Source organism: Saccostrea cucullata, unplaced genomic scaffold (assembly GCF_032062105.1).
Source record: "Saccostrea cucullata isolate Sc308-1 unplaced genomic scaffold, CSIRO_AGI_Scuc_v1 ctg2601, whole genome shotgun sequence".
Taxonomy (NCBI): domain Eukaryota; kingdom Metazoa; phylum Mollusca; class Bivalvia; order Ostreida; family Ostreidae; genus Saccostrea; species Saccostrea cuccullata.
The window spans coordinates 104,441-129,716 of NW_026928722.1; the positions used below are offsets into that span (position 1 = coordinate 104,441).

General features: G+C 33.2%; 1 long non-coding RNA gene across 1 annotated transcript; it reads left to right on the forward strand.

The window, feature by feature from the left end:
* Positions 1 to 1,205: 1,205 nt before the first annotated feature.
* On the forward strand, positions 1,206 to 24,228 carry LOC134278540 (uncharacterized). Its single transcript, XR_009994469.1, has 2 exons — positions 1,206 to 1,606; positions 23,948 to 24,228. It is a non-coding gene; the product is annotated as an uncharacterized LOC134278540 (long non-coding RNA).
* The last annotated feature ends 1,048 nt before the right edge of the window (positions 24,229 to 25,276 follow it).

Consider the following 25,276-nt stretch of genomic DNA (forward strand, 5'->3'; position numbering starts at 1 on the left):
TCCAAAAAATCTTTATAGACAATGAACTATACGAGGGTCATTCAAGAAGTTCGTCTACTTTTTTCGACTTTTTTTCTTTAACGACATATATCCCAATTTGGTACATATATTTTAACAACAGATTCAAATAATTTGAGTCAAAATATTTGAATATATCTTCATATTTAAAAAGAAAATTATCAACAATTTAGAACAGTCGGATACTTTCTATTATAATGGTATCAAGGAGTGGAATTCACTTCCACATGAGATAAAATCTATCAAAAACAAAGCTCTTTTCAGAAAAGAATTTTAAAAAACACCTTTTATTTAAAATGCGGTCAATATCTGAAAATGAGTTTTTATTCTATTAGCTTCTTAAAACATACATATTGTCTTGTTTATTTATGTTTTATTTATTTATTCTTATTTATATCGTAGCATTTAGTGCTAAGTAGGTTAATTACTATTACAATCTATGAGGACCCCATTGGAAATAAGCACATTATTGCTTTCATGGGTCATCCTCGGGTAAATGGCTATACTTAGTACAAAAATTATATAGTTACCCGCCATTCTCTTTTAGATATACTGAATTAAATGTTTTTCTTAAGTACTTGTTTTTTATGATATAATGCTAGTGTTTTATTACAATTGTATTTTTTACGAAATCTTATGATTTCTTTGGATTCCATGTGCCAATTATGTTCCTATGTGTCTATCTTATGCTACATATATGACATGTGCCATTTCCTGAATAAACAAACAAACAAACAGCAGAAATTGGCTAACATTAGCTCTATTCAATCAAATGGAATGAAACATCACAATTCGACAAAATAAATGTTTTTATTTACGAAAATGTGTTGATCTTTAATCTTTAAATAATATTAATATGACGATGAGGAGCATTGTCTACGTATTTTTGAATGACCCTCGTACGTGAACAGAGGCACTTTACTTACATTGGAAAAATTGAAATAGTACTAATGAATTCAATTTTTTATTCTTGGTCTAATATAATGCTTTAAAAGCATATTTGAGTCCATTACAACTTGTATAATTAACCTTAAAACATATTATCTTTCTCACCTCTAAGCACTGATCACTCTAATAGCATAAAGTACCCTACAATAAGAACTCTTTAATTAGTGTGTAGTGTTTAGAGCTACTTTAAAGATAACCCACCAACACTTCGTGAGAACGCAGCAGTTAAAAAATAAATGATGATCTGTTTTATATCTTCAAGTCTGCGGTAAAAATATATCTTTTTGGTATAATGGACAGAAAAGACAGAGAACACAGACAGGGCTGTTTGAATATGCCATAAATAATTGTACTCCAACTACTTAGACACTGAAAATGGATGCACACAGTTCTTTGATTTCTCTGGTATTTTGATTTATTTGTTTGTAAAATAAAATTGCCATTAGACTTGCAGATATTGAGTCCCCTCTACAAAATCAAAACTTTTTTGTAAAAAAAAAAATGAATGGAGAAATAATATTATGTAATAAAATGGTGAAGAAGGAAATAGTTGGAGTCATATGATCGAAGAAGATGGCGCATGCGTCAGACAATTGCTCTCTGTACATGGACCATGGTGACTTGATTCCTCTTCTTTCATGTAAGTAAAAATGATCATGGTACAGAACAGTAATAGGTAAACTGAAATCCCATAACGACAAATATAGACTCTGAATTGATATGCAAAAAGTTTTTAATTGCTTTTTGGTCAGATTTATTGGATTTGCATGCATACAGTATGTAGCTATTCTTGCCACAGGTGCTTTAGGACAGCTCCCCTTCTTTTAATATAGGTCCTGGGCCTTTTCTACTTTTTTTTTCTCATAAATATCTTTCAATGACATATTTGTGAGAAAATCTATACCAAAAATTCAACAAATTACCTTAAGATACCCCGATCCTCAGGTTCTATAAATCAGGCATTGACTAATTGAATGTCTCTGAATTCTCAAAGTAATTTGTTTTTACCCATGGTAATACTTCAAACACCATCTTGAAATTCTCAAAGTAATTTGTTTTTACCCATGGTAATACTTCAAACGTCATCTTGAAAGTTAATCATATTATATAGGGAAAAATAGTAAATCTGAAGTAAGTTTTAAGGAAATGCGAATAAAAACACCTGCTATGGATTTTCCAATTCAAATTTGATCAACAAACGTATTTTAGAAATAAAACCATACCGGTATATCCAGGCTTTTGAAAAAAAAAATGTATAATTGCAGCCCGGAGGACCGGGCTGCTCTATACATATAAGTTTAACTGTTAGTGTATGGGAATTGGGGTGGGAGTAGTTATTTAGAATTAAAGGTTTTCTAAACATTGAAAAGATTGTTAATCAGAATGTTCTTTCCGTTTATAAATTACGAGATACATAATATATTTACTTCCAAAAAGTGAATCTGTAAAAATATATATGTTTTTCATATTTAATAAATAAAGTTGCTTATCATTTACTATCGAAAAAAACGACAGGTCCCTTTTTTTAGAACATCGAATTTTACTTCTCGGATAAAAACGTATTCTGCACAGTTCGTGTTTTATATTCTAAAATTGAAAATTAATACATTTTTGAATATAGGTGATGCGTGTGTCTAACTTCAATTTATATTACATGCAGCCAACATTTACTCGAGGAATTGATCATGTTTAAAATGGTATCGTTTTTGATTGATTTTTATCCGACTACAGTTTTCTGAAAAATATTCGCGACAGAAATCGTCTTCATCAGTTACTAGAAATCAAATGGACGCATGCCTTTTCACACATATCGAAGCGGTTTGATGATCAAGACTCATTTTCATTGTTTACTTTATATATTTCCCGGGCGACAATTGATGGTTACATCAATGTTTTCTTGTTTCTATATATATAATGTAATTTAGTTTCTTCTATTTATTTTGATCATTTTACAATGTATAGTGCATAAATTTTTCTATTATTGTAAAAAACCCTAAATCACCTCTATGTTCACATCATTCATAATGTTAATATAAACATTGGTATCTAGCTGTGGTTAGATCAAAACAAAGTCAATTTCTTTAAATACTTAATTTTGAAATACTTTTATGGGGTAAAGCTTCATTTTGAGATTCTTTGAATTTAATCATTAATTAAAAGTTATCCTTCTTGGCTGAGGAAAAAGTACCTTAAGTAATTAATAGTAAAACAAACAGTTTACAACATCTATACCCTAATTCCTCAATATTAATCAACATTATATTTTTTTTATGTTTAAGCAAATTTTCTGAATTGATGGAATAGATTATATCACAAATGTGTCATCCATATAAACTAGTATCTAATCTATACAGAAAATAGTCGAAAAGGCCCGCGATCTATATCGAAAAAAAGGGGGGGGGGATCCTCTCCTCAAGCACCTGTGATTTTGAGATTAAATCTCAAAAATTTTCATTGAAGGGCCGTCACCTTTTCCCAGTATCGTTAAATAAGGATTATGTAGTAGTGTTTGAATAAAATTTGGTTTAAACGCATAGATTAAACGCATAATTTTTTACATTAAATGGTATTGAACTGTAAACTGTAAACAAAAAAAAAAAACCAGTACATATAATACAAATATAAATGGTGAGTTATTATTAGAATAAAGCTGAAAGTTCCTAAAGAAGTTAAGTTTGATATAATCAATAGATTACACAGGAAGGACGCAGTTTTTTTATTTGAAGTTTGTTTTGACAACAGTTCCGTCAAATATTATTGTCCTTGGCCCACTGAACAATTGCATACAAGAAATTAGCTGCAGAACTGTAGCTCTCCGAAAAATATATATTGACAGACCGGAGAGCTACAGTGCCACCCATTGAAAAAAACTGTATATTTATTGCGAACAAAAAAGTGCGCTGTTTCTCGATTTATTTCTCCATATTTTTAAAGCGTTCATCTCAAATTATTACTAACCATGTGTTCCTAACATATTCTTTCACTGTTTCCACCACAAAGCATCCCTTATAATTGTTGTTGATAGACCTCCTGCCCCTGATATTGAAATAATCGAAAATTTGGTCTATTTATACTGCCATTTTGGTTAGCAAGATAATCGGTCCAACGCGGATCGTGCAGATGTCAACTACGAGATTACTTGATAGAGGAATAAAGAATTTCTTGAAATTAAACTCTTTCGCAATTGAGGTAAGAATTAGGAAGAATTAATCCATAACCGAGCGCACTTTTTTTATGCGCAATAAATATACAGTTTTTACAATGAGTGGCACTGTAGCTCTCCGGTCTGTCAATATCTATTTTTCGGAGAGCTACAGTTCTGCAGCTAACAAGAAATATGCATTTTCAGTACTCGATGAACACCAAATTGTGTATTGTTTTGACTCAATTTAATTAGAATCAATAGCCCTATTAAATTATCGTAAAAATATAACATTTCTACGTTTCGAATTAATTCGTCATTTCCCCCATACAGTTCTGAAGTGTATATAGAATGATGAAAGCTCTTTGGAAAATGTAAGTATTGAACTCTTATTTTTGGATGCTGTCGGTCTTGTAGCATCCCTTGTTATCATATCGCGCTAATTCGCGGTATTCAGCTTGTTGGCACGGTCTGGCACTGTTGAAGGATCGACGATATCATGAAATAAGAATTTGAAATGTTTAAAAGTATTTGTACACGGGTGAAAAACACACTTTTTTGCCTTCTATATGGCCATTCACTTTTTCTTAGTGATGAATGGGTCAGGAATCCATATTCATAAAAGAAAACAAAAAATTAAACATAAAAGCCTTTGAGTTAAAATTACCTTTATTAACAAACTTGGAAACCACATTACATGTAGGTACAGTAGAATTTTGCCACAAAAAATCAAATTTCTTACAGAAATTGTGACTTTTAAAAGAAAAAACGCTTGCATGTACTACATTTGTATCAATCTTGAAATTATTTTTTTAAACGTTTGTATTTATAAATTAAAGAGTATAGATTGTCAGCAATACCACAACTTTTCCCAATCGACTTAATTGTCCAGAAGTGTTAACACAATCCATAATCCTTTCAAAAAGCCTTTTGAACTCAATTGGAAGGTAATTATGAGACGCTGTTTTGTATTTACGAGAACTGCCAAAAAGTGATATCACCTTTTTGAATAGGTGATATAATTCCATTCTCATTCAAATGGAATAGGTGATATCATCTATTTGAATAGGTGAAATGAACTTTTCGAATTGGTGATATCACCTATAGGAAATGAATAGGTGATATCACCTATTTGTGCTGAATAAGTGATATCAGTCATATCACCTATTCAGTTGGAATTGGCGATATCACCAATTCAAATAGGTAATATCACCTATTTGTATTTCTTACAACAAGAAATAATGAATACTCCCTATACTATCTAGATTTTCATTGGAACTAAGAAAATACGGACTGCTCAGTTCTTCTAAAATCTTTTCTGTTTCTGGGTATCAAACAAATTAACTATATACATAGGTTATGATGAGGAAGGGTACTAAGTACCCCTTCGAATATTGTTAATTTCATGGCCCAGGATCAGGGATTCTGGTGTAAAGACTGGGCTCTATTAATCATATAGTTAGTATGTATTAATTCTTTGAAAATCTTTTCTGTTCTTGGGTTTTAAGCAGATGACCTACCTATATCGCTTCGATGAGGAAGGGAGCTATTCAAAAATGTTTAATCTCGAGGCTCCAGGTTCTTTGAAAATCTTCGTCTATGCTCCTGAGTACATGTATTAAATAAACTAACCAAGTACATAGTTATGATGACCAAAAGTGCCTCTTCCAAAATTGTGAATTTTATGGCCCCATGGTCAGGGGTTCTGGTGTTAGGGCGAGGCTCTATTGACTATATAATGAAAATACATTTTAAAATTCTTTGAAAATCTCTGCTCCTCCTGGGGGCCGTTTTATGAAGGAACTTACGACTTAAGACCAAAATTCGAGTCTTTATATAACTTTGTATTAAAATACTCCAGTATCTTGAAAATAGTTTTTATCTCTTTAAATGGAATATTGTAAAATATCTTTACATTAGCAATTTTAAACACAATGATTAATTTTGCAAAAGTGTACAATCAACTGAAGTTTTAGGTTTTAGTCGTAAGTTGTTTTGTAAAATGGGCCCTACATGTAGCATTAAGCAGATGCTAGGCTTTGGGGTCATAAAACTGAGACGAGCTCACTTTTGATCTCAGTCTCAATTTTATCAAAGAAATATATAGTGGAAAAGTGAGACTTAGATCAAAAGTGAGCTCGTCTAAGTTTTATGGCCCCCAGGCCTGATGAACTACCTATGAAGTTACATGTATGATGAGCAAGGGTCCTTCTTACATAATAATAAATTTCAAGGTACAATGTACCTTTATGTTTTGAAATCTCCTCCTTGGTTTTAATCAAACATTTGATGGGCAAGGGGGCTTTTTCCGAAATTGTGAAATGTGTGGACTCAGGGTCAAGGGTCACTGTGAGTTGGAGGCACTACTGATTAATGCTGAATATTACTGATTAGTTAAAATGCATTATTCGTTCTCTTACTCCGCCTATGGGTACATGTATAAAGTGACCAAACAAAGCATTCTAAGTCTTTGGTTATGATGAATAATGGTACCTCTTTCAAATTGTGAATGTCATGGCTACTGGTTAAAGTAACTGCATGATGCTCAGGTGACCTATAAGGCCCATATGGGCCTTTTTTTTATTTTTTAGCTCATCTGAGCCGAAGACTCAAGTGAGCTTTTCTGATCACATTTTCCCGTCCGTCTGTAAACTTTTCACATATTCGACTTCTTCTTAAGACAAAAAACAGTGTGGGGTCATTAAAAAATCTTCTTCTCAAGAACCACTGGGCCAGAAAAGCTGAAACTTATGTGAAAGCATCCTTGGGTAGTGTAACTTTTAAATTGTACAAATCATAACCCCCGGGGGTTCGGCGGGGCAACAATAAGGAAACAAAAATTTAAATAGAAATTTATAGGAAATTTTTTTCTCAAGAACCACTGGGCCAGAACAGCTGAAATTTATGTGGAAGCATCTTGGGGAGGTGTAGATTTTGAATTTTATAAATCATGACCCCACAGGGGTTGGACGAGGCCACAATAGGGAATCAAAGTTTTACATAGAAATACATTGTATATAGGAAAAATCTTTAAAAATCTTCTTCTCAAGAACCACTGGGCCAGAAAAGCTGAAATTTATGTGGAAGCATCATGGGGTAATGAAGATTTTAAATTATCAAAAGCATGACCCGCGTAGGTTGGGCGGGGTCACAATAAGGAATCAAAACTTTACATAGAAATTTATAGGAAAAATCTTTAAAAGTCTTCCTCTCTGGAATTACTGAGCCAGAAAAGTCCTAACTTATGTGGAATGAAGAAGGATATGGAGATAACGAACAATATTCAATATCAAAGTCCATAAAACAATACAAATTAAGAGCAGAGCAAACACGGACCTCCGAAACATCAGAGTGGGGATCAGGTGCCATGGAGAAGTGAACATCCCCTGTCGACCGGTCACACCTGCCTTGTGCTCCTTGTCATGATCGGGAAATAACGGAAAAAATCCGTCGTCAATTCAGTGTATAAATAATGGACTAACAATTAGTATGAAAAACGTCAGTCAGCATTTGACATAATGATAAATTGTATTTGCTGACAAGGTCGTTGTATCGACCATAGAACTTACAAAATGATGAAAAGATTACAGCACAAATGAAATACGTGCTGTATGTATGTATATGTTAACAAACAACATACATTCAAGCTCAAAAGTCCATCGAACAATACAAAATAGGAGCGGAGCAGAGCAAACATGAACCTTCGAAACATAGAGTTGGGATCTGGTGCTAAGGAGGAGTGATCATCCCCTGCCGACCGGTCTCACCTGCCATGTGCTCCTTGTCATGATCGGGAAATAACGGAAAAAATCCGTCGTCAATTCAATATATAAATAATGCACCAACATTTAGTATGAAAAACGTCAGTCAGCATTTGACTTAATGATAAATTGTTTTTGCTGACAAGGTCATTGTATCGACCATAGAACTTACGAAATGATGACTTTAAATGAGAATGCTGATATTCTTATTTCATCAACTTGCTTGTCAATAATTTACATCGTTTTAGAAATTGTTCATACATAGAGCATGCTCTTGCGTATCGAATCAACTGAGATATATACACTCCATATGCAGGTGATGAAGGTATATTGCTCCATAAGTAAGGGAAGTTGACGATAGAAAAGTTAAAAGTCATCACGTTTATCAAATAGCTTGGTTGTTAGATTACCATTAACGTCCCTTTCAAGTAAAATATCCAAGTATGTAACGAAACAGACGTGTCAGACTCTGTGGTATCTTTTATCTCAAGCTCTCTAGCATATATCGTATCGACGTAGGAATGGAAATTACCATTATAATTGACAATTCGTCGTCGATGTATCTAAATGTCGAGTTGCAGGCCACAGCATGTGTTTTCCTCTTTTCACACATAAGATTTTGCAGTTTTACATAGAAATATACAGGAAAAAATCTTTAAAATCTTCTAAAGAACCAGTGGGCCAGAAAAGCTTAAACTTGTGTGGAAGCACTCGGGGGTTGTGTAGATTTTAAATTTTACAAATCATGACCCCTGGGGGTAGGGCGGGGATACAATCGGGAATCAAAGTTTTAAATTGAAATATATTGGAACTACTGAGCCAGAAAATCTGAAACTTATGTGAAAGCATCCTAGGGTAGTGAAGATTTTAAAATGTTCAAATTATGACCTATGGGGTACGGTTGGTTGACAATAGGTATTAGAAAGGGGAAATCAGGTAAAGAAAAGCATGGTAAAAGGTACTCAGGTGAGTGATGTGGCCCATCAAATTATGACCTATGGGGTACGGTTGGTTGACAATAGGTATTAGAAAGGGGAAATCAGGTAAAGAAAAGCATGGTAAAAGGTACTCAGGTGAGTGATGTGGCCCATGGGCCTCTTATTTAATTTTTGCAACGAGAAGGAAAAATGTCTTAATACTATTGGCTTACTTACGGAAGATTTAGTTCGGTATTTTTGTCTTAATTTACTTTAAGATGTACTCGAGTTAGGCAAACTATTTAAGAAATACCATGCTCAAGGAAGGTTTAGTTCGGCATTTCTGTCATGGATTACCTTTAAGCCGTACTAAAGTTAGTCAAACAGACAAAAAATATCAATGCAACCCTTGTGTTATCTTTTGTCAATATGCCAGGAAGTTGCGTTTCTATTCTTGGTTCAGAACAAATAATATCATATCTTCTTCCTCATTCTTATTTTACATAATACATGTAATTGAAAAATGAGTGTTTCGTGTATGGCTAGTTAAAGCATGTTCTTCCTTCCATGTACGTATACTCAAGTAATGAGATCTCAAATATTAAACGAATTATGCAAAGCACTTTCTCCCCACCACCCCATATTTTACTTCAGAAGGTGCTTCCTTAGTTTGCAGGTTTAGAAACGAATGGTTTAAGAAATTAAGAAAAAAATGAACCCAAGAAAGAATTTGCCAATCCTGTTTCAAATGCTAAAATGGTGAATGCTAGAGCATATAAATAGTGACTTCTTTATTTAGGTCAGTCGAACAATTATTGCTCAACATCCCCCTGCCCTCCGTAATCTCTTTATATTTTCGAAAGTCCTTTCCAGAATAAGTGGGTCAATTTCAACCAAAATTGACTGAAATCAACTTTGGATGAGGGAATTTACATTTCTTTAAAAGAAGAGCAACACCCTCTTTCCGTAGACGCTTGAGGGACAGTTAGAGTCGCGTAGTAAGGAGTTGTTCCTTACGTTGTAAGAATGAATCTCATTCTGATCAAATTATCCCCCTCCCATCTCTTCGAGGTAGCTTGATGCCATAAGAAAGGTTCAAAGTTAATCTTGAAAATATTTCGGAATAAAATCTCACAATAGTTTCAAATGATATATTAATGTTAAGCAGGTAAAAGCTTGTAATAATCTTGTCAGAAACAACATGGTCTTGCTCGTCATTTTGAACCATCCTTTTTTCAAAAATTAATTTGCAGAGTAGCATGACAAATAATTGCAATTTATTTTTTTTAATGAAATAAACAAAAAATGTTACAGTGTATTAGTATTGATGTTTTATTTGGTTGCACCTTAGACCTTAGATTCATAAATTGAAAAAATTAAATGAGCATGCAATTACATTTTCACCCGATTTGTTTTAAGACAATAGTGAACACCTCTTAATAGATCCATAAAATATTCGTGAATTGGCACTTACTCCGAAAAACACAGCGGGGGTATTTGTTCCTATTGGACAGTTCTAGTTTGTATATGTCTTGATGATCCCTAGGGGCTAGGGAGGCAAACCTTTTGGGTCCAACTTTTCATGGGAATAAGAGAATTTTTGTTGAAAATTGTCATCGAAACAGTAGGGCTAATGTGACTCAGGTGAGCCTTGCCATCTATGGGCCTATTTTTTCTTACTACAAGAAACTGATTAATTAACTTATTTGATGACGCTGATAATATCGTAAGATCGATCATCCTAATCTTTTTATAGATTTTATAATCACACTGAGTGGATACTTTTAATAACCATATTCTGAAATGCCTTAAAGTTCATTAGGGAAACCTCGATTACTTTTAAATTGACTTCATAAGAATAAGAAAAAAATATTCTGGGAATAATATTTGAATAAACGAATGAAGAAAACATAAAAGAAATAATACCCTTCTTTAATAATTTAAAACGGGTTTGGTGTTTATAAATTGTCAAACACAGGAAGAAATTTGCAAGAAATATATGGGTTAGGCAGAAGTCTTAGAAAAGTTCGGCAAAATAGCTGAGAACTGTAAATAAACGACATAAAAACTTATCAGATATTTTCCGTATGAAAGGAAGTTAAAAGTGGGGAAACTCTCATTATGAAAATATTTATTTCATAAAACTGAGAATACTATTACGGGTATTACAGTTGAATAAGAATAGATCCATAGAACAAATGAATGAAACAAAAAAAAAAAAATAAAAAAATAAATAATAAAGATTTCATATACATGTACATTTATCTAAAATAACTTGAATAAGCATCACAAAAATAAGGGGAAACACATTCCTAATTTTATTTACATAATTTGGTTAATGCAGCACAAGCGCATTATAAATTTTTTTTTAAAAATGTATAAATATATTGGCAAAACCAATATACGGTTGTTCATAAGGTGGGTAAGGGAAGGACATCATAATTATGGGCTAAAAAAAATTAAAAAAAATTCGTGACTATAATATATATTTATTTATAGATTAAATAAATGTGAATATATATTTTTAAACTCTTAAATTTCAATACAGCACGTAAAATTTACTGGTTAGTACTATACATTTGCAATGCTTCAGTGGCACAAATACACTATTTTATGCAAATTTGCATTTGACGATTTGTCACACAAAAAAAATTAAAGTGCACTACTCCAACTAATAGGCAGAAAACTGATCACACGAATCGGGAAGTAAAACAAAAAAGAACATAGTTAGGCAATTTCATCTACATATTCTTGAACGGTAGCCAGCAAGTTAGGCATTTTGAACAAGTATATAGATGTGTAATAAAAAATACATGTTTAATCTTCCTGGTTAAAAACTGGTTTACACAAGTATGTTGTAAGTAAATAAGAATGTATATAAAAAGAATGTCAATAGGTCATCTCTCGCTACGGCGGTGTTCAATCTTTATCTACTGTAAAATAAAAATTTATTAACATCTAAACCTGTTTCTAATTTCTAAATAACAAATCATATATAAAAGATAAAAAAAAATTAAACCATGCATATATATTTTAATCAACACTAAGTTAATTTTTCATTTCTAGGAAATATATGAATATGATCCCATGTTAAAATATGATCAAGTTGAGTTAATCTAACTAACATGCATACAATCTTGTGTCGGATAAGCCGGTATACATGTACATGTATATCTTAAATATACCTTGGAACATGAGTTATTTTTCCATGCTTTAAAAATTTTAATTTTTAAACCCCCTTAAAGATTGATTGATTGATTGTTAATTGTTTAACGTCCCTCTATAGAATTTTTCACTCATATGGAGACGCCACCACTTGCCGGTGGAGAGCAAATTTTGTCCTATACTTGGCACTTAGGGCCATTGAGCAGTGAAGGATCTTTTTCGTACCAGCACCTACTGCGACACTGGACCTCGGTTTATGTTATACGGTCTCATCCGAAGGACCGGTCTTCGGTCTCCACGTCCCACAGTGGGATTCGAACCCGCGAATTAAGAATCTACTTTTTTCTTCGCGACTCTAAAACATACGCTCTAAACACTGCGCCACGCGGGCGAGAGAAGACACATTTCTTTGCTGCTGTCTGTCTGTCGGTCCACCTACTGTTTGCATTTTTTTATTGGCAGAGGTTGCACATACTGAAATGAAATTCATTATACAGACTTATCATGAGATATCAAGGTAAAGTTTGGTTTTGGGTACGATCTAGCAATTTTTTGACGGAGTTATTTCCCTTGGACTTAAAAAAATTCCAAATATTTGCAGTTTCCGTTCATTATCTCTGCAAAGGTTGAACAAAATCAAATTCAAATTCTTTTTAGCTTAGAAACGTCAAACGGAAAGGTTAATGCATCTTTGACTGTACAGATTATGAAGACGCCTATTGATTTTAGGTTCAAAAAGTCAACTTCATTCCCATGCACTACCCATTATGTATATGTTTACAATAACGGTTGTATTTACCAATATTTATAACCAAGGTTCCCGTTTATATTAAATGTATCTTTAAACATAATCTATTTCTGTTTAAAATTGTGAAAAAAATTCATGAACGTACTAGTAATTTATTGTGAACATTTGTATCTAATACTTTGAAAACATAAAAATGTGATATTTCCCTACGCCGCCGCGCCGCTGTTTTCCTATAAAATATTTCCCCGCTTGATTTTGATATGTTAAATAAACAAGTGTGTTTTTTTAATATGTAGATCTAGGCCTGTGATATTTTTAAGGAAGATTTAGTTCGGCTTTCTATCCTAAACACCTTCTTCTCGTACACTTAAGTTAGGCAAAAAGACCCGAGGAAGTTAATTACTTGTATGTGATCCTTACATCAGCTCTTGGCAATTTGCCAGAAAGTTGAATGTCTTTTCTTGGTAAAATAACTAGCGGTCATATTACTTCCTTTTTCCTGCGTTGCACGAAATCCGAAGATAATTCGTATGACAATTGTCTTCTTCCTTATAGAATTCACACACACGTGTAAGGCTTGTTACAACGCACTTTGAATTTTTTTTTCAAAGTGCGTTAAAGGAGTATATATGATTAGAGTCAATTTTAGCCCCTAAAAATCAACATTTTAGAATGACATTCAGATGTGTTTAATTTATATTTATTTTGAAGAAGAGATTATATAAGAAATATTTCTAATTAATATATATATTTTCACATTTATATGCACTCTCTAGCTGTAAATGACATAAGAAATACTGCTATTTTTGCTATCTACCAAAAAAGCCGAAAATATGCCATTTTCTTGATGTTTTCTTCTTATGGGAAACATAGAGCGCAATGTAGAACATACATAATTTTTCTGTCACTAATCAGTATTGAATAGATACATCTTTGATAAAAATATAAATCTTGTTCTAGGCTGCGCTCTATATTTTCTGGAAGGAAAACGGCTTGAAAATGAGCAGTTTTATACAAAATATGCTAAAATGGCGGGAAAACGTTATTAGCTCTACTGGTCAGAGACCAGAAGAGCTTATGCGATAGTAAGGTGTCCGTCGTCCGTCCGTCTGTCTGTCTGTCTGTCTGTAAACAATTTTTTAAAACGCTACTCCTCCTACAAGTTTGGTCTGATTTCAATATTACTTGGTACACAAGTAGACTACACTAAGATACATAAAATAGTGCATCGGTTTTTGATTTCGATGAACGGTGTTGCCATGATTACTAAAAATAGAATTTTCTGTGAAATTCCTTTAAAATGCTACTCCTCGTACAGTTTTGATCTGATTTCAATATAATTTGGCACACAGGAAGACTACACTAAGATACATAGAATAGTGCATCGGTTTTTGATTTCGATGAACAGTGTTGCCATGGTTACTAAAAATAGAATTTTCTGTGAGATTCCTTTAAAACGCTTCTCCTTCTACAATTTTGGTCTGATTTCAATATAACTTGGCACACAACTAGACTACACTAAGATAAATAAAATAGTGCATCGGTTTTTGATTTCGATGAATGGTGTTGCCATGGTTACTAAAAATAGAATTTTCTGTGAAATTCCTTTAAAATGCTACTCCTTCTACAGTTTTGGTCTGATGGCAATGGCTTCGTTTCTCATCCTTTGTTATAAGTACCAACCAGTAGAGCTACAATCTCGACAGAGACTTCTGGTTTTTATTATGTCATATTTCTATTCTGATCAAAATGAAAATGACCAATAAAGATCGCATATATAGCTGTTCAAATTAAAGCTATATATAAAGTAACCATATATCGCTCTTTGGAACCAAGCTATCAAAGTGCGTTAATACCAGCCATATTAACGCACTTTGAAAAAAAATGTAAAGCTTGATTAATGTTCTTCGAATAATCGGTATGATTCAAGCTGAACACGACACGTAAATAGGCATACGCTTAATTCATTCATTAAAAGTTTTCACCGTCATACCACTTATGTAAATACATATACATGTATACATGTTTTGGGCATATCATAGGCATCGGAACCGGGCGAAGGGCAAGGGGAAGGGTAGTAAGCCCCCACTTATTTTGGAAATAATCTCCATGGTAAAATATATTAATATTAACTCTTAACGCACTTTGACATTTTTTTTTTCAAAATGCGTTGAGTTGATCCCAAATTTAACGCACTTTGAAATTTTTTTTCAAAGTGTCACAGTTGATTTTTCCCAATTTTAACGCACTATGAAAAAAAAAATTAAAAATGCGTAATTTTTTCAAAGTGCGTTGCCACAAAGGCTTGCTGTCCAGTACATTTTCGAATGCAAGAAAATAAATAGAATGAAAAGTACATGTATTGTAGTACATGTAAATAAGTACATAAGAGTACAAAGACCTCAAATTACTTGTATACGGTCAACAATAGGTGATCCTTACATCGCAAGTTCGAATCCAAGTGCGGGACGTGCACGCTTGTCCCTCGGGTGAGGTCGCATGGAAAGGATTCCCCTTTAACCCTCGTGATAAACTGTCATACGGGGGCATTATTGTTTCACAAACACATCTTGTTTCAAATCTAAAATATATTTTTAAAGAAAATATGGGTGAACTAGAGAGAGGGCGAAATGCCTATAGTGTGACAAACATGAAGTGGAAAATGAAATCTCATTTATTTCACAATTTTCTTTGGTGTTGCCTGACCCTCATGCAAAGAATGTATCTGTTAATACTGAGGGAGGCTCAAATGAACACATAATTGACTAGAACTAAAAAGCTACACGAGAAACAAAAACTACACGCATGTGGCCTAAAGCGGAAATCGATAGTCATTTTCTAGATTAAGAATGAAACCAATATCGGCCCTATAAGCTAATGCTTATATTTACCAAGAAGTGATCCTTTCATTTATTAGAACTTAATTTACTTTAAGACTTAATCCATCAATGGAATATTATTTTTATGCCTCCGTAATCGAGTATTTGGGGTACATAATTTTTACCCTGTCCGTTCGTCTATCTGCTTGTGTGGGTGGGGCTATGGCATTTTTTACAGGTGTATTCCTTGTGAAAAAACCTTTCCTCGGATACCTTTAATTCTGACCTCTTGACCTTGATGTTTGACCCGCTTTTGCAAAAAAAAAAAAAAAAAAAAACAAACAAACAAAAAAAAAAAAACAAAAAAAAAAAACAAAAACAAACAAACAAAAAACAAACAAACCAAAAAAAAAAAAACAAACAAACAAAAACAAAAACAAAAAAAACCTTTTACTTTGGCCATAACTTTTGAACAGTTGGAGCTAGGACTTTTATACTTCACATGTGTGACTTGACCTTTTAAATGGGTATAAATTTTCTTCACCTGTTGACTTTGACCTTAGAGTTTAAACCCAAATCGATAAAAAAAAAACCTTTAACCTTGGCTTTGACAGTTAAAACTAGAGCTTGCATTTGAGAAGGCTCATCTATCGCAATAGACTGCTCTTAATTCGGGGGCATCAGTGTTTTGCACACATAGATTTTTGGTGCAATCTTTTTAATTATATCACTACAAAATTGAAAAAAAATTACAACACAAAGAAAGGAAATAAAGGTCAGAAGGAATCTCACTTCTTTACTGGATGAACTGAAAAACGTAAACAATTTTTACATGCAACTATTATAGAATTATATAAATCTCATATGATTCATATATTGGTTCGGTTTATTCCCCGAATGGCTACTCGAAAAAAAACAACAAGTAATTATCACACTCAATTAAGGGGCCCTCTAAGGGGTACAGGTAGACTTACCTGTATGAATAATCTACCAGAATTGAAACAAAATAAAACGGATTTTTTTTTTTTAAATTTCAGCACTATTATGAATAAATATTTTGCATACATATTTCTTAAATAAATAATTTTACAAGCACAAAACATATTAAAAACTATAAATTATCTTGAAGTTCTATTGATTAGCAGCACTGATTTTCCCATTTTATATGTAATAACACTGTTGAACTTTCATATCACACATATTTACAATATGTACAACTTATTTAGTCTATCTTCATATGTTTCTTCGCAACTAAATGATTACTATGCAAGGTGAAGAAGTTCATAAACTTCATCTGAATTTTATGATGATTTAATAGAATGTTTTGATAATTAAAAATGATAAATAAATAAAATAAATTAAAGAAAACTTTTTAGAAACACTTTCTTTATCATACATAAATATATATATATATATATATATATATTACTTTAAGAAAAGAAAAAAAAAACATTGGTGTTAATTTATCTAAAAGGGTTTGAAAATGTAGCACAAAAAGGGGATAATAATTTGTAAATTCTCAATCAATACTATAAATAGTTTGGAAAAAAATTAAATTAATGGTACAATTAAAATTTCATTTCTCTTAAATTTATCTACTTATATTTATTTATTTTTTTATTCAGTATATTTCGGAAAATAGAAAACCCTCGGAATTAAAATTAAATTGAATGAATATATCTGATTTATAAAATATTGCATATCCAGGTAAACACAGGTAAGTCTACCTGTACCCCTTAGAGGGCCCCTTAATTGAGTGTGATAATTACTTGTTGTTTTTTTCGAGTAGCCATTCGGGGAACACCATTGGTTCGTATATTGATTACAAGTATATACATGTACATGTACGCTTCCGTACGTTGTCAACCAACCAGTTTATCGTTAAAGCGAAAGAGGAAGTAATGTGTACAGAGTTCGGCAGATCACCGGTTCTTTGTATACCTAAGAAGTTAGGCATTTTGAATGAGATTTCTTTTATCATTTGAATAAGTTGCATATTGGGTATTTTATTCAGGTCAACATCCAGGTGTACACAATGCAAGATTGTGATACTAAAAACAGAACACATAAAGATATATGTGTAGTTCAAGTCGAAACAAGAACGCTAAAGCTTGCAATAAATACTTGGCAGTATCCATAATAGCGCACGACAAAAATAAACTGAACTTATGCAATGGAGTGATATTTATATCATTATACATGTACATGTAATACATATTATACGATCTACTTCCATATGTTACCAACAAGAAAAACGTCTTTAAAACTTATTTCAAATTATAATGTATTTAACAACAATAGAATATAAATGAAATCATGCACATGAGATAATTTCTCGGTTTCAAATTATTTTATTCCTTGGTGAACCATCGCCACAATTCGGCGAACTACGTTTACATGTACCTCGTGACGGAATAATACGAAGTTTCCAGTTGTTTTCTGAGAAAATCTGAATCAGCAAAACGTAAAAAAGAAAAATATAATGTTACAGTTATAAAACATTTTTTATGTACTTAATTCAAATTGCAAGTTATTTTATTACTTGAATAATTAAACATCTGCGATGTTAAGCTAGAGTGATGAATTAAAGCGCACATTAATAGAAGAGAGCATTAGAATAAATGTACTGTTCAAATCGATTATTGCGCTCATCAGTTTTTAAAACTGATGCATGGATCTTTAAAATATAGTTTCCAAAATATATGATAGTTCAATTGAAATAGAGGTAACTTTAAAATCGAATGCAATAAATAATAAGTATGATGTAAAAGTAAGCAGTGGCGGATCTAGAGGAGGGGGCGGGGGGTTACGAGAGTTGCTACCCCCTATTGGATTTGTAAAAAGAGAGAGAAAAAGTGAAATGCCAATGTTGTAATATATAAGGAAACTCGGTCTTGAAAACAAAATAAAACCCACTTTCTTTTACACGATAAGATTTTCGGGTTCGGAGAATGAGGTTAGTATTTTTTTTTCTGAGGTAGATCCTCTCATATTTAAAAACCATACTCCTCGCTGTATCTTATTGAGTTTTTAAAACTAAGCCAAGTATCATCGTTTTTGAAAGGGGGCAGCCAAAGAAAAAAAAAATTACTTACTTAAAAATGTTGACAAGTAAAAAAAAACAAACCAAAAAAAAAAAAAACCCGGGAAATTGCCCAAAGTCAAAAATCCTATTAATGGGGGGGGGGGGGGCGTATGGGGGTTTGAACGCAACAGTTTTCAATGCCAACTTCCTGCAGTTCTTTTGACCTCTAATACTACATTCTCCTTATTTCACAAAAAAAAATGGGGGGGGGGGGGGCAACCAGCCTTTCAATTAACATTTACTATAGTCTAAGTAATATTAGGCAAAAAAAGGGGGCAGCCCCCCCCCCCCCCCCGTTGCTACGTGCCTGAAACTGCATGTATATGTAAAGTGTAAATTGTAAAAACTCTTTTTCTCTTCAACCCCCCCCTCCTTTGAAAAAATTCTAGATCATCGCCTGGTAAGTGAAAGTTAAGTAAAGTAAAGTAAGTAAATTAGTTAGAAATTAGTGAATAAATACTAGATAAATAAATGAAAATATAAAGAATATATTCTTCGAAATATGCCATTTACTTACAATAATACTAGTGATCTTAAAAATAGAATTTTTTAATGAGTTTTCATTAATTACTTAATTAACCTTTTACTGATTTACAGCGGGATCGGGCTTCATGAAAATCTGGTTAGGCAACTGATATTTCTTTTTCATACGAGTTCGGCAGAAACTGCTCCCTACTACTATCTTTTTACTTCCTGATATCTTGCAAAAACGCCTATCTTTGTACATAACTTATCAGTGAATGTGTACTTAGTTTTGTGAAGTGTATCTTATGTAAACTTTATATATGGAAGGAAAATAAACATTAAAAAAATGCACCTTGACTCGCTTCCCTTTGTGACAGATTATGGTACTGGTCACTTTTTCCATTAGAATATATTTACATTTGTCTTTCTACTAAGCCAACTGTGAAATTGATTTGAAAGTCATTTTTGTATATTTACATTTGCAAATGTTTTCCTTTATATAACACTACTGAAAGCAAGCGTTTTTATAACTGTATAATTTAATTTTAGTTGTAACACGTCATTCGATTGGTTACACGGTTTTATCCATTTTGTATAACATAACTTGCCTACGTCACAATGAGTTGCGTCAAAAACATATTACTCCGCTTACCGTTAACTTTTAAAATATGCGATATTTCAAGCCTTTTTCCGAAAGAAAAAAATGGAAAAATTGTCTTATTGTCTATGTTGAAATTAAATTATAAGGAATGAAGCATATTTCAACTTATGTTATACGAAACAAGCTAATTCAGAGAATTTGTGTCCCCCGCTTAGGGAAAAAGTAAACCATGCGCAGTTCGGGGAGGGGGGGGGGTCGGATCCCCCTGACTTAAGTTGAAAAATTATGAAATGTATACATGTATACTGAGGCAAATAAAATATGCCAATATGGATATAAAGATTTGATTGCTTATTCTTTATTATGTGTATAGAAGATTCTTTTTATATGGAATATTTATCACTCTGTGATGATGATTTTATGAGTTTGTAGAAGCCACACCTTATAAATTTTTCACTTCACATGCTGAGTACTATCATTTAGTAAAACTAATATTTCAGAAAAAAAAAATGATGCATCGTCCCGAAGTCGAACCCGGATCGCCCACATGTGAAACGAGAGACATACCACTGCGCCATGGAATCGCTCTATGTATGCAAGTTATTTAAGCTGTCACTATATATAAAGATGAAGTCGCATATAATCAACGTTCGATATTTTCAAAATTTAATACAATGCATGGTGCATGTCTAACTTAACCTTTATTAAACAGTTCTAATAGATGTAATAAGAATATAGAGTCCGCCGAGAACCTGTTTATACGTGATAACTCTCTCATGTCCCTGTGCTAAAAATAGCGACATGTAATACAATAAATACTTATAAAACAAACGGGGCGGGACACATTGAGAGGGGTCTTAGGGACTTTTGGTATAAAATTCCACTGCAAAAGCTCAAAATCTTCTTGAAATATCGCCCGGAAAGGATAGTGTTACACAGAGACAGAATGTATATATTTACGACCTTGAACTTTGACCTTTTGACCTCAAAATCAATAGGGGTCTTCCTTAGGTCACAGGAAGTTGTTATGTAAAATTTCATTGCAAAAGCTCAAAGGGTTCTCGAGATATCGTGTGGAAACGAAAGTGTTATAACAGACAAGATTTGCGAATTTATGACCTTGATCTTTGACCCTTTGACCTCAAAATCAATAGGGGTCTTCTTTAGTCCATAGGGAGTTGCTATGCAAAATTTCATTGCGAAAGCTCAAAGGATTCTCGAGATATCGTGTGGAAACGAAAGCGTTACAGACAGACAGAAAGACGGACGGACGGACGGACAGACGGACGGACGGACGGACGGACGGACAAACCCAAATTAATATCCCCCACTTTTCAAGCGGGGGACAATAACATAACTTGGGGCAGTTTACGCTTTTTTATAAACCGCTTCGCGGTTTATAAAGCGTAAACTGCCCCAAGTTATGTTATATCGTATAACAAAAGTTGAAATAAGCTTCATTCCTTAAATAAATACAGGTACGGGGTCAAGAGGTCATAGATGTGCGGTTGGATAAACGTTCGACGTAATCTCTGTGTGACGTCATAAAGGGTCGACGCGCGTTCAATCGGCAATCCTCGGCTGACTCCGCTCCGCTCCATTCAAACCTCGGATGTGATTGGTGGAGGAATACGCAACAGATCCTTACATTTCTCCGCCGGAAACTGCCTTATCACTCATTTCATATTTCGCTCTGCATAACGTTCTTCGAAAATGTTTCTTAATTTATGCAATTCTTTATCGTAAACAGGTTTTGATTACATCCTCATGTTAACAGGCTTTGAAAGCAAGAAAAAACTGTTGAGTGTGCCACAAAATAACTCCGATTTCAAATGTATGACATTTGAAAGAAATTCAAATAAGATCACATGACTGAATCAGCAAGATGGTAGATCACCGTTGACGTCCGAGGTTATGTGCGAGGTACGAGTCATCCGAGTGACGCGCGTTTAGTGGATTACATACATGCCGTTGGGTTTGAAATATAACGCATTTCGCACGTTAAAAATAACAATCAGGCAAATTTAAAGTATGAATAAGTCACAAATGTAAATATAAGTAATAAGGTATCATTTTTTGAGTTTTATTGAGATGTAAAACGTATGGAACGCCAAATTAACATATATTTAAATATTTGTACCTATCTTCAAATAATTGTACCTATCTTCAATTGAATTGTACCTATCTTCAAATGAATTGTACTTATCTTTAAATCAATTGTACCTATCTTTAAATGAATTAAAGATAGGTACAATTCAATTATACCTATCTTTAATTCATTTGAAGATAGGTACAATTGATTTGAAGATAGGTACAAATGCAATGAATTGAAGATAGGTATAATTGATTTAAAGATGGGTACAATTGAATTGAACCTATCTTTAATTACTAAGATATTGGCAATAACAACTACTCCCTTTATCATACGTCATTTCCGATACGTCACAGCTGACGCGAAAGTTTATCGGAATCTTCATCTGGTTGCAATACAAGATAAACTTACATGATGTACATGTGTATTTTTATAAGTATATGATGCTTTTTGCACATTTTGAATTAACCTTTATTTCTCCTTTTATCCTTGTTGTCATCGCTCTGTAGGTTCTGTTCGTTTCCCTCCATACTCAATATTGTCTCTAATGGAGCGTTCATTACTTACAAACAACATAAAACAAATTGAACCTAGCTAGGTATAATTGAATTGTACCTATCTTCAAATCCTTTGTGGATATGTCTTAATTGAACCTATCTTCAAATCAATTGTACCTATCTTTAAATCAATTATACCTATCTTCAAATGAATTAGAGATAGGTATAATTCAATTAGCCCCTTCACGGTAACTGCGGTACTACACTTTTGCAGGGCAAAATAATACCGTTTGGCGAAGTTTTTGTAGACAGATAATTAAATGACGTATCTCTAACAATTACCTTTACGTCATATTTCACCAAACTATATGATTTTGCCCTGCAAAAGAGCAGTACCGCATTTACCGTGAAACGGTCTATGAACCTATCTTTAATTAAATTAAAGATAGGTGTAATTCTATTAAAGATAGGTATAATTCATTTCTACGTAGGTATAATTATTTAGAGAAAGGTATGATTATTTATACCTATCTTCAATTCAATTGTACCTATCTTTAATTCAGTTGTACCTATCTTTAATTCAATTGTACCTATCTTCAATTCATTTGAAGATAGGTACAATTATTTGAAAATAGGTGCAATTATTTGAATACATGTTAATTTGGCGTTCCATAAAAACGGGTTGGCACATGATCAAATCTCCCATAAAGCCCGTTTTACATCTCAATAAAACTCAAAAAAATGATACCTTATTTCTTAAGTATACTCACGCGTAGAAATATACACGGAGAAACGTGCGTTAACGTGACGTCACTATGAGGCTGCAGCGACGTTAGTAAAAATGCAGCGATATAGGGCAGCGAGAAATTCAAATATTGAGTATATTTTAGTTGCTTCCGAACATATAAAATGTAAATACAAGGAATGTTTTTTCAGTGTAGTGTGAATTATTGGTGTGTGAATCACACAGACTTGCACGTAGGCATATTTTTCATGAAGCGCCAGCGCTTCGCCTTGGTCAATATGAATATTTTCTGGTGAATGACAAACCATATTCAATACCAAAAGAGTCCATAATTGTTTTATTATATAGTCGGGATTTGCATAAATAAGGCATTGAAGGCTGTATGACGACATCATTTTCTTTTGCGATCTTCCATTGTTGAAAATAAAAAAAAGTCTCCATATTACTGTTTGTAACCTCCTTGTTTTCCTTTCCGAGTTTTACTATGTTTAAGACGTCCATATGTTAAAAAATAATCCTGAAATAGGTTTGAATAATTGTTTTCCTGCAGGAAATGCTTTTCTGTGAAGCTGATTTGTTAGTAATTTGACCGAATGAAAGGACTAATATACATTTGTTATGTTATATTCGTGCTCGGTCGATATGCTTTTCTGTGAAATTTGTCTATGGATCGACCTCATGATTGAGCCTTATTTGTACAATACCGTCATTTTGTAAATCTTATGTTTTAAATTACCGGATACAGTGTAGCAGTATTTTATTTTTTACTGCTACCCGGTAAATTTAAAATTTACAAAATGACAATTCATGTGGCTTAAAATGCATTTACAGTATTTTACTAAGGCCGCAATACTTGAATACACAAAATTTAAATAAAATATTGGTTGTATCTTGGTGTTTAAATTTTTAATTCTTATATTTCTTTTTTTTCTATTTTCTTTCAGTTAATGCAGGCCTATGTTTTTGTGAATTTCCATGTAAGGATCCTTGGATGAGTAGGACGACCAGTTACTCTTCAATGACCCGATTCTTCATCTTCCCCGTGATATAAAATAAAAACACAACGACAGGATAAAGAATCTATCGTCATACTCACATTGAAAACAGTGCTGGATATTATATCTGCAAAACCGGCCATTTTGAAGTTTTGATGCCATCCTTGAATCTGATTCCAAAATAATGGACAGATGCAATTTTAATGTATTGAAGAGATTTTTAGATTATTCACCCTCTTGATTTTTTTTTTCTAAAAAGAGGACAGTTTATGATAATCATAACCTGGTCATAAACATTCAAAAAATCTTAGCCCAAGGTCAATCGTGCACACCATAAAAACATAAATATACTAGTAACTTGCGCAAAGCATTAATGTCTAATGTTCTTGAATACAACAGACACTATATTTAAAATCCTTTCTTCTCTCCTGCTGACTTGCTTGGTTGTTCTTTATAATTATAGGTCTATGGTGTGGAAAAAAGTCTTCTGTTTTATAAGTAAAATCTGCATGACTTTCATGTCGTACTTTGTCACAAGGAAATACAACTAGTTTATCTAAACAAGAGGTCCATGAGTCTTGTAGGTCACTTGATCTCAAATAACATCTTTCCAACCATTGAATTTGATTGATTGATTGATTGTATATTGTTTAACGTCCCTCTCGAGAATTTTTTACTCATATGGAGACGCCACCATTTGCCGGTGGAGAGCTGCAAATTTTGTCCTTTACTCGGCACTTAGGGCCATTGAGCAGGGAAAGATCTTTTTCGTGCCAGCACCTACTGCGACACGGGACCTCGGTTTATACGGTCTCATCCGAAGGACCGGTCTCCTCGTCCTGCAGTGGGATTCGAACCCGTGACGTAAGGATTGACTCCTTACTTTGCGACTCTAGAGCAGACGCTCTAAGTCTAACCACTGCGCCATGCGGGCGACATTGTTTTAAAACAGAGGCCATGCCATTCACAATTTTGTGCACTGCTCGTCATAACAATTACATATGTGAAGTATGAAAGCCATAGCTCTTACCCCATAAAATTATGGCCAAGGTTATTTTTTTTAAGTAGGCCAAGGTCAAGGTTAAAAGGTCAGAGTTGTTGGTATCCAATGAAAGGTCTTGCCACAAGGATTCACATGTAAAGTATGGAAGCCTTAGCCCTTACCGTTAAAAACTTATAACCAAGGTTAAAATTTCTGTAAGAGTAGGTCAATCTCCAAAGTCAAAGTTGTTGGTATCCAATTAAAGGTCTTGTCACAAGAATAACATATGTGAAGTT